Raw genomic sequence first — 11,494 nt, forward strand, 5'->3', positions numbered from 1 at the left:
CTTCAAGGCTAAAATTAAAGTATTTGAATTATGTTTTACCTTTCGTGTGTTTTGAAACCTAGGTTCTATTCTACAATTTACGGAATTTCTCGGTATTGGACATCTCACATAGCTGACAAAGTTTCGTTCCTATGTTTAGGTTTTATAGTGCAATAAGTTGAGCATCCCTACATTAGTATATGACTTTGATTCCTTCGAAGAAAAAAAAGAGTATCTTAGTTTTCTTGAATTTTTGGTAAAAATTTTAGTATGTAGGTAATTGCAATAACTCTTCCACAAAATTGATAATAAATTTTTTTGCGACATTTCAAAATGCTGTTTAATTCAATGGCATTTCATGTGTTTAGGCTTGCTGTATTAAATCTGGGCTCGAACCCGGGCAGCTAGAGAATACGTTCTTTCCCTCACTGAAATATTGCTATAATTTCATTAAAGTGACATGGTAATATTTCAGGATAATTTCTTGTACATTGGACTAAGCTGTCCTCTCTCATCGATGAAAGTAACGAAGTAAAGAAAATTAGAAACGGTTCTTACATTAAAATTCTGAATGAAATATTTCTTTAATGGTTTATGACTTTTGTTTCCAAGATGTTCTCCAAAATCTATTTTCAGAATCGTGTTTTTGAGCCCTTTTTAAAAAAAATCTTTAAAAGTATATATGTATAGCTCTTTTAATGTTAATATATTTCGAGTTTGATTCTTACTCTTTTTTTATCTGTTACGTCACTAATTCTGTGTGTGAATTAAGATAGTTTAATATATAACACCTGCTTCAAAGCTAACAGTAAAGTTTATTTTGTTTATTTGTCATTTAAAATTACCTGCTTATTGTCTTTTGGTGCCATCTTTCTACCAGCGCTGAAATTATTTACTCTTCTCGAAGATCATTATCCGTAATAACTATCTAAATTTTTTTTCTGTCATTGTTCATGTTGTACCCATACATTAAATACCCCTTTCACTTAATGTACTTCTGTCGTATTATTGAAATCATTTGCTTTTCTACCGACTGCAGTCATGATTTTAGTAACAATGTAGCACATTGCTGGAATTTAAAACAAAGAAGCTACTTTTGAAGTTTTATATATTAAGAAACAATATTAGGTATTTCTCTTTGTGTGTAATTATTCTTTAATTTCAAAGTAGTTAAAATCTAATGATTCCTTTTTTCCCCCTTGGCCTCTTCTAGTGTAATTTGTCATCACTTTTGTGCACTCTTGGATTGTGGAACATGATATCGTGAAAGAAAAAGAACGGAGAAATAGTGCAGAGCAAACAGACATCTGTGGCTGGTAATTATTGTTTTATGTTAACTTTATTTCCACTAGAAATGCTTGAATGTTATAATTTGTACGTCCCTTTTCACATGTTGCATTATATTGGGGTTTAACTAGTTATTTATTTTACATGAACGCTTCATATTACGTTTTAATGTTTAGGGTAGCATTTATGCATTAATTTTTTAGGTTTAGAATTCCGTATTGAAGTGTCTGAATTGGTGCTTTCTTTATATTGTATTGTAATATTCGAAGTGAGGTCGAACTGTTAATCACACTATAATTATCAGAAGTCTGAGATTTGTTAGAGTTCTGTTGCTTCGTAGTGGTTTCAAAATTACTGCTGTAGTGTAATTTTTTCCCAAGTGGCCTCCTTTCGCATTACGAGGAGGAGGCTAAACATTTTCCTCTCTGTGTGGCCTAATATTTTCCCTTCGCAATGGGGTCTTCTCTTCCCAACAAGTCAGAGTAATTGTGTACAAACCAATTTTGTTTCAGTTTTTTTCCGAATTTAGAGTCTCTCTATCAAGTGCTCTCTTAAATGTTGAACAAAAAAGATGTAAATAAAATTTAATGAGTACTCGTAAAGAAAGTTAGTGGAGCCAAATTGTCTTCTGTTAAGGCTGCTGAAAATGTGCTTTTTATTAGTTGTTTTAAGCATACTTTATTATATTTTCCCCTTAATCTGAACTATTTTGGCATATTGTGAAGTTTTATGAACCAATTTGCAAAGATCTATTTAAAATTGATTCCATAAATAAAAATTCATTTTGAAATCAAATCAGAGATGTTTTATTAGTATGGAAGTAAAATTCTGTAGATTAACTTTCAACTTTGTTTTGCAAAGCACTCTGAAAGTTTCTTTTGGACTTCTTTCCGTTCTCTTGGCAAATGCATGACAGAATTATTTTTTGAAAAAGCTGAGGCAACTGTAACCGTGTCGCTGTAAAGAGCCCATGTTTCCCAGTAGCTCTTTTGAAATGTCCTGTTTTTTCTTTAATTGGGTCCTTCTCCGCTAGAAGATCAGACATTGCTTTTGTGTTATTTGACAATTCCTTCATCTTATCTTCAGTTAAAAGCTCTTCTTCGTAATGAGCGCTTTTATTAACAAGGGGTTTTATAAGCACCCAATTCTTCTTTTGTAATTTTCTAATGCATTGACTTCTCTGTCTTCCATATGTGAAAATTCTTTGGCATGCTTTGCTTTTGAGATTTGTAAGATTTTTCGGACTTCATTTTCAGTCGATGGAAATTGTTTAAAGTAGCAGATAAATTCTTTCCAGTGTTGATGCATGAATGTTGCACCACGTATAAATGAAATTCTAGCAGTGGACAAATTAAATGGGATCCTTTAAGGTACTGCTATACGCAAAATCACGCTTTACAAGTCTGCACTCAGCAAGTACCTGCCGTATTAAAACTGATAGACTACGAAACATGACTTGAAGAATCGTGTGAGTTATGTGGAATGCAGCTTGGGAGTTTAGTGGTGATAGGTAAACAGTCTATACAGATGACGGGAAATAATAAAAATTTAGATGGGTGTACTATAAAGTATTTTACTCCCTGACCATGGATTAGTCATAAACAGTACTTGTGTAAAGTATATGAATTCCCTGTTTAAGAAATGAATTTCTCTATGACAGTATGTCACTATGTCTGTATCATAGCTGGAATAGCGAGGTGTTGTGTCTTCAGGGAAACAAAATCTGTTATTCTGTAATTTTTACTGAAAATGTGTGTTTAAATTTTGTTGCCTAGATAACCTATTTTTAACTCTTTCTATATGAAAATGAAACCAAATAGAGACAAAGAAATAAAATTGCATTCCTTCCGTTGGTGCAGTTATTCGCAACTTTTACTTAATGGGAGCCAATTTTAAATTTATAAAATTTTGGCTAGCTGCAATTATATATTGCACTTTTAATATTTGAGTTATAAATGCATTACACAAAGTATAAAAATGTGTGGTATAATATGTTAAAGAAAAGGTATACTCTTTGTATTATTTACAAAAAATTCAGCAAGATGAAAATTAAATACAGGGAAATCATATTTTAATGTGAAATTTAACACTGCATTTCTTCTGAGAGTTTTTTTTTTCTCCCTCTGGTACATGCTATGTTATGGCTAAATCCATGCAGTCGTTCGGATGCTTGTTTGTTATTTTGCATCTGAACATTGATTTTGACAAGTTCGTTGTTAAATATCCTCTTTCACATTTTTAAGTAGACGGAAAGCAGGAATTTATCTTTTTAAAAGTTTAACAGTTCATGATTTTTCTGATCTAGGACTATTCAAATGGCTTTTTGTGATATTCTTGATCTTAATTAGGATGAAAGTCAGTTATTTCCATTTCTAGATCAGTAGAATTGTTATTTAACATATTTGCAATCTTTTACCACAGTTATTTCCATTTCTAGATCAGTAGAATTGTTATTTAACATATTTGCAATCTTTTACCATTTTTCTTAAATACTAGTATTATGTAATGGGGTTTGAAGTGAATGTAGTAGTTTGTCTAATTTTAAATACACTCAAAACATCTAATTTAGAAACTAATTTAAGCTCGATGAGATTTTCCAAATGTTTGTTTCAGTTTTCTTATATTTCACACTTTAGTTCTCCAGATTTTCAAACTGGCGAAACGTACATTACATTATGGTAAAAATGTATATTCCTTATATTTGTGTAATATTTTCACAAAATTAATTTTGATTTAAAATGAATTTAAAATACCCTTGAATTCAAAGACTTTAGTTTAGTTCTCTCCCTCCCCTCAATTTTAAGATTTTAGTTATTATGTCTGTAAGAATGACTAAATCATAGAACCAATTATGGCCAATAATTTCTTCATAAGTTTCGTTTCGGGATTTTTAAAATTCTTCTATGAAACTTTTGTAACAGAAGCTGGGATGGAACCCAGGCAGCCAGACAGAATGTCCCTTCCCTGAGTGAAAATTTCTATCATTTCACTCAAAGTGACACTATATTTCAGAATATACCCTCATAACACTAATAAATGTATATAGATTTTTTTTAATGTTTATATAATGCGTGTTTGGTTCTTAAAATATTTTGAGCTATTATATTACTAATTCTGTATGTGAATTAAGAGAGTTTAATATAGAACATCTGCTTCAAGGCTAAAATTAAAGTATTTGAATTATGTTTTACCTTTCGTGTGTTTTGAAACGTAGGTTCTATTCTACAATTTACGGAATTTCTCGGTATTGGACATCTCACATAGCTGACAAAGTTTCGTTCCTATGTTTAGGTTTTATAGTGCGATAAGTTGAGCATCCCTACATTAGTATATGACTTTGATTCCTTCGAAGAAAAAAAAAGAGTATCTTAGTTTTCTTGAATTTCTGGTCAAAATTTTAGTATGTAGGTAATTGCAATAACTCTTCCACAAAATTGATAATAAATTTTTTTGCGACATTTCAAAATGCTGTTTAATTCAATGGCATTTCAAGTGTTTAGGCTTGCTGTATTAAATCTGGGCTCGAACCCGGGCAGCTAGAGAATACGTTCTTTCCCTCAGTGAAATATTGCTATAATTTCATTAAAGTGACATGGTAATATTTCAGGATAATTTCTTGTACATTGGACTAAGCTGTCCTCTCTCATCGATGAAAGTAACGAAGTAAAGAAAATTAGAAACGGTTCTTACGTTAAAATTCTGAATGAAATATTTCTTTAATGGTTTATGACTTTTGTTTCCAAGATGTTCTCCAAAATCTATTTTCAGAATGGTGTTTTTGAGCCCTTTTTAAAAAAAATCTTTAAAAGTATATATGTATAGCTCTTTTAATGTTAATATATTTCGAGTTTGATTCTTACTCTTTTTTTTATCTGTTATGTCACTAATTCTGTGTGTGAATTAAGATAGTTTAATATATAACATCTGCTTCAAAGCTAACAGTAAAGTTTATTTTGTTTATTTGTCATTTAAAATTACCTGCTTATTGTCTTTTGGTGCCATCTTTCTACCAGCGCTGAAATTATTTACTCTTCTCGAAGATCATTATCCGTAATAACTATCTAAATTTTTTTTCTCTCATTGTTCATGTTGTACCCATACATTAAATACCCCTTTCGCTTAATGTACTTCTGTCGTATTATTGAAATCATTTGCTTTTCTACCGACTGGAGTCATGGTTTTAGTAACAATGTAGCACATTGCTGGAATTTAAAACAAAGAAGCTACTTTTGAAGTTTTATATATTAAGAAACAATATTAGGTATTTCTCTTTGTTTGTAATTATTCTTTAATTTCAAAGTAGTTAAAATCTAATGATTCCTTTTTTCCCCCTTGGCCTCTTCTAGTGTAATTTGTCATCACTTTTGTGCACTCTTGGATTGTGGAACATGATATCGTGAAAGAAAAAGAACGGAGAAATAGTGCAGAGCAAACAGACAACTGTGGCTGGTAATTATTGTTTTATGTTAACTTTATTTCCACTAGAAATGCTTGAATGTTATAATTTGTACGTCCCTTTTCACATGTTGCATTATATTGGGGTTTAACTAGTTATTTATTTTACATGAACGCTTCATATTACGTTTTAATGTTTAGGGTAGCATTTATGCATTAATTTTTTAGGTTTAGAATTCCGTATTGAAGTGTCTGAATTGGTGCTTTCTTTATATTGTATTGTAATATTCGAAGTGAGGTCGAACTGTTAATCACACTATAATTATCAGAAGTCTGAGATTTGTTAGAGTTCTGTTGCTTCGTAGTGGTTTCAAAATTACTGCTGTAGTGTAATTTTTTCCCAAGTGGCCTCCTTTCGCATTACGAGGAGGAGGCTAAACATTTTCCTCTCTGTGTGGCCTAATATTTTCCCTTCGCAATGGGGTCTTCTCTTCCCAACAGGTCAGAGTAATTGTGTACAAACCAATTTTGTTTCAGTTTTTTTCCGAATTTAGAGTCTCTCTATCAAGTGCTCTCTTAAATGTTGAACAAAAAAGAGATTTAAATAAAAATTTAATGAGTACTCGTAAAGAAAATTAGTGGATCCAAATTGTCTTCTGTTAAGGCTGCTGAAAATGTGCTTTTTATTAGTTGTTTTAAGCATACTTTATTATATTTTCCCCTTAATCTGAACTATTTTGGCATATTGTGAAGTTTTATGAACCAATTTGCAAAGATCTATTTAAAATTGATTCCATAAATAAAAATTCATTTTGAAATCAAATCAGAGATGTTTTATTAGTATCGAAGTAAAATTCTGTAGATTAACTTTCAACTTTGTTTTGCAAAGCACTCTGAAAGTTTCTTTTGGACTTCTTTCCGTTCTCTTGGCAAATGCATGACAGACTTATTTTTTGAAAAAGCTGAGGCAACTGTAACCGTGTCGCTGTAAAGAGCCCATGTTTCCCAGTGGCTCTTTTGAAGTGTCCTGTTTTTTCTTTAATTGGGTCCTTCTCCGCTAGAAGATCAGACATTGCTTTCCTGTTATTTCACAAATCCTTCATCTTATCTTCAGTTAAAAGCTCTTCTTCGTAATGAATGCTTTTATTAACAAGGGGTTTTATAAGCACCCAATTCTTCTTTTGTAATTTTCTAATACATTGACTTCTCTGTCTTCCATATGTGAAAATTCTTTGGCATGCTTTGCTTTTGAGATTTGTAAGATTTTTCGGACTTCATTTTCAGTCGATGGAAATTGTTTAAAGTAGCAGATAAATTCTTTCCAGTGTTGATGGATGAATGTTGCACCACATATAAATGAAATTCTAGCAGTGGACAAATTAAATGGGATCCTTTAAGGTACTGCTATACGCAAAATCACGCTTTACAAGTCTGCGCTCAGCAAGTACCTGCCGTATTAAAACTGATAGACTACGAAACATGACTTGAAGAATCGTGTGAGTTATGTGGAATGCAGCTTGGGAGTTTAGTGGTGATAGGTAAACAGTCTATACAGATGACGGGAAATAATAAAAATTTATATGGGTGTACTATAAAGTATTTTACTCCCTGACCATGGATTAGTCATAAAGAGTACTTGTGTAAAGTATATGAATTCCCTGTTTAAGAAAGGAATTTCTCTATGACAGTATGTCACTATGTCTTTATCATAGCTGGAATAGCGAGGTGTTGTGTCTTCAGGGAAACAAAATCTGTTATTCTGTAATTTTTACTGAAAATGTGTGTTTAAATTTTGTTACCTAGATAACCTATTTTTAACTCTTTCTATATGAAAATGAAACCAAATAGAGACAAAGAAATAAAATTGCATTCCTTCCGTTGGTGCAGTTATTCGCAACTTTTACTTAATGGGAGCCAATTTTAAGTTTATAAAATTTTGGCTAGCTGCAATTATATATTGCACTTTTAATATTTGAGTTATAAATGCATTACACAAAGTATAAAAATGTGTGGTATAATATGTTAAAGAAAAGGTATACTCTTTGTATTATTTACAAAAAATTCAGCAAGATGAAAATTAAATACAGGGAAATCATATTTTAATGTGAAATTTAACACTGCATTTCTTCTGAGAGTTTTTTTTTTCTCCCTCTGGTACATGCTATGTTATGGCTAAATCCATGCAGTCGTTCGGATGCTTGTTTGTTATTTTGCATCTGAACATTGATTTTGACAAGTTCGTTGTTAAATATCCTCTTTCACATTTTTAAGTAGACGGAAAGCAGGAATTTATCTTTTTAAAAGTTTAACAGTTCATGATTTTTCTGATCTAGGACTATTCAAATGGCTTTTTGTGATATTCTTGATCTTAATTAGGATGAAAGTCAGTTATTTCCGTTTCTAGATCAGTAGAATTGTTATTTAACATATTTGCAATCTTTTACCACAGTTATTTCCATTTCTAGATCAGTAGAATTGTTATTTAACATATTTGCAATCTTTTACCATTTTTCTTAAATACTAGTATTATGTAATGGGGTTTGAAGTGAATGTAGTAGTTTGTCTAATTTTAAATACACTCAAAACATCTAATTTAGAAACTAATTTAAGCTCGATGAGATTTTCCAAATGTTTGTTTCAGTTTTCTTATATTTCACACTTTAGTTCTCCAGATTTTCAAACTGGCGAAACGTACATTACATTATGGTAAAAATGTATATTCCTTATATTTGTGTAATATTTTCACAAAATTAATTTTGATTTAAAATGAATTTAAAATACCCTTGAATTCAAAGACTTTAGTTTAGTTCTCTCCCTCCCCTCAATTTTAAGATTTTAGTTATTATGTCTGTAAGAATGACTAAATCATAGAACCAATTATGGCCAATAATTTCTTCATAAGTTTCGTTTCGGGATTTTTAAAATTCTTCTATGAAACTTTTGTAACAGAAGCTGGGATGGAACCCAGGCAGCCAGACAGAATGTCCCTTCCCTGAGTGAAAATTTCTATCATTTCACTCAAAGTGACACTATAATATTTCAGAATATACCCTCATAACACTAATAAATGTATATAGATTTTTTTTAATGTTTATATAATGCGTGTTTGGTTCTTAAAATATTTTGAGCTATTATATTACTAATTCTGTATGTGAATTAAGAGAGTTTAATATAGAACATCTGCTTCAAGGCTAAAATTAAAGTATTTGAATTATGTTTTACCTTTCGTGTGTTTTGAAACGTAGGTTCTATTCTACAATTTACGGAATTTCTCGGTATTGGACATCTCACATAGCTGACAAAGTTTCGTTCCTATGTTTAGGTTTTATAGTGCGATAAGTTGAGCATCCCTACATTAGTATATGACTTTGATTCCTTCGAAGAAAAAAAAAGAGTATCTTAGTTTTCTTGAATTTCTGGTCAAAATTTTAGTATGTAGGTAATTGCAATAACTCTTCCACAAAATTGATAATAAATTTTTTTGCGACATTTCAAAATGCTGTTTAATTCAATGGCATTTCAAGTGTTTAGGCTTGCTGTATTAAATCTGGGCTCGAACCCGGGCAGCTAGAGAATACGTTCTTTCCTTCAGTGAAATATTGCTATAATTTCATTAAAGTGACATGGTAATATTTCAGGATAATTTCTTGTACATTGGACTAAGCTGTCCTCTCTCATCGATGAAAGTAACGAAGTAAAGAAAATTAGAAACGGTTCTTACGTTAAAATTCTGAATGAAATATTTCTTTAATGGTTTATGACTTTTGTTTCCAAGATGTTCTCCAAAATCTATTTTCAGAATCGTCTTTTTGAGCCCTTTTTAAAAAAAATCTTCAAAAGTATATATGTATAGCTCTTTTAATGTTAATATATTTCGAGTTTGATTCTTACTCTTTTTTTATCTGTTATGTCACTAATTCTGTGTGTGAATTAAGATAGTTTAATATATAACACCTGCTTCAAAGCTAACAGTAAAGTTTATTTTGTTTATTTGTCATTTAAAATTACCTGCTTATTGTCTTTTGGTGCCATCTTTCTACCAGCGCTGAAATTATTTACTCTTCTCGAAGATCATTATCCGTAATAACTATCTAAATTTTTTTTCTCTCATTGTTCATGTTGTACCCATACATTAAATACCCCTTTCGCTTAATGTACTTCTGTCGTATTATTGAAATCATTTGCTTTTCTACCGACTGCAGTCATGATTTTAGTAACAATGTAGCACATTGCTGGAATTTAAAACAAAGAAGCTACTTTTGAAGTTTTATATATTAAGAAACAATATTAGGTATTTCTCTTTGTGTGTAATTATTCTTTAATTTCAAAGTAGTTAAAATCTAATGATTCCTTTTTTCCCCCTTGGCCTCTTCTAGTGTAATTTGTCATCACTTTTGTGCACTCTTGGATTGTGGAACATGATATCGTGAAAGAAAAAGAACGGAGAAATAGTGCAGAGCAAACAGACATCTGTGGCTGGTAATTATTGTTTTACGTTAACTTTATTTCCACTAGAAATGCTCTAATGTTATAATTTGTACGTCCCTTTTCACATGTTGCATTATATTGGGGTTTAACTAGTTATTTATTTTACATGAACGCTTCATATTACGTTTTAATGTTTAGGGTAGCATTTATGCATTAATTTTTTAGGTTTAGAATTCCGTATTGAAGTGTCTGAATTGGTGCTTTCTTTATATTGTATTGTAATATTCGAAGTGAGGTCGAACTGTTAATCACACTATAATTATCAGAAGTCTGAGATTTGTTAGAGTTCTGTTGCTTCGTAGTGGTTTCAAAATTACTGCTGTAGTGTAATTTTTTCCCAAGTGGCCTCCTTTCGCATTACGAGGAGGAGGCTAAACATTTTCCTCTCTGTGTGGCCTAATATTTTCCCTTCGCAATGGGGTCTTCTCTTCCCAACAGGTCAGAGTAATTGTGTACAAACCAATTTTGTTTCAGTTTTTTTCCGAATTTAGAGTCTCTCTATCAAGTGCTCTCTTAAATGTTGAACGAAAAAGAGATGTAAATAAAAATTTAATGAGTACTCGTAAAGAAAGTTAGTGGAGCCAAATTGTCTTCTGTTAAGGCTGCTGAAAATGTGCTTTTTATTAGTTGTTTTAAGCATACTTTATTATATTTTCCCCTTAATCTGAACTATTTTGGCATATTGTGAAGTTTTATGAACCAATTTGCAAAGATCTATTTAAAATTGATTCCATAAATAAAAATTCATTTTGAAATCAAATCAGAGATGTTTTATTAGTATCGAAGTAAAATTCTGTAGATTAACTTTCAACTTTGTTTTGCAAAGCACTCTGAAAGTTTCTTTTGGACTTCTTTCCGTTCTCTTGGCAAATGCATGACAGAATTATTTTTTGAAAAAGCTGAGGCAACTGTAACCGTGTCGCTGTAAAGAGCCCATGTTTCCCAGTAGCTGTTTTGAAGTGTCCTGTTTTTTCTTTAATTGGGTCCTTCTCCGCTAGAAGATCAGACATTGCTTTCCTGTTATTTCACAAATCCTTCATCTTATCTTCAGTTAAAAGCTCTTCTTCGTAATGAATGCTTTTATTAACAAGGGGTTTTATAAGCACCCAATTCTTCTTTTGTAATTTTCTAATGCATTGACTTCTCTGTCTTCCATATGTGAAAATTCTTTGGCATGCTTTGCTTTTGAGATTTGTAAGATTTTTCGGACTTCATTTTCAGTCGATGGAAATTGTTTAAAGTAGCAGATAATTTCTTTCCAGTGTTGATGGATGAATGTTGCACCACGTATAAATGAAATTCTAGCAGTGGACAAATTAAATGGGATCCTTTAAGGTACTGCTAT

This window comes from Stegodyphus dumicola, chromosome X1 (genome assembly GCF_044657685.1).
Source record: "Stegodyphus dumicola isolate Sdum_Otavi_A_Nest chromosome X1, ASM4465768v1".
Classification (NCBI taxonomy): domain Eukaryota; kingdom Metazoa; phylum Arthropoda; class Arachnida; order Araneae; family Eresidae; genus Stegodyphus; species Stegodyphus dumicola.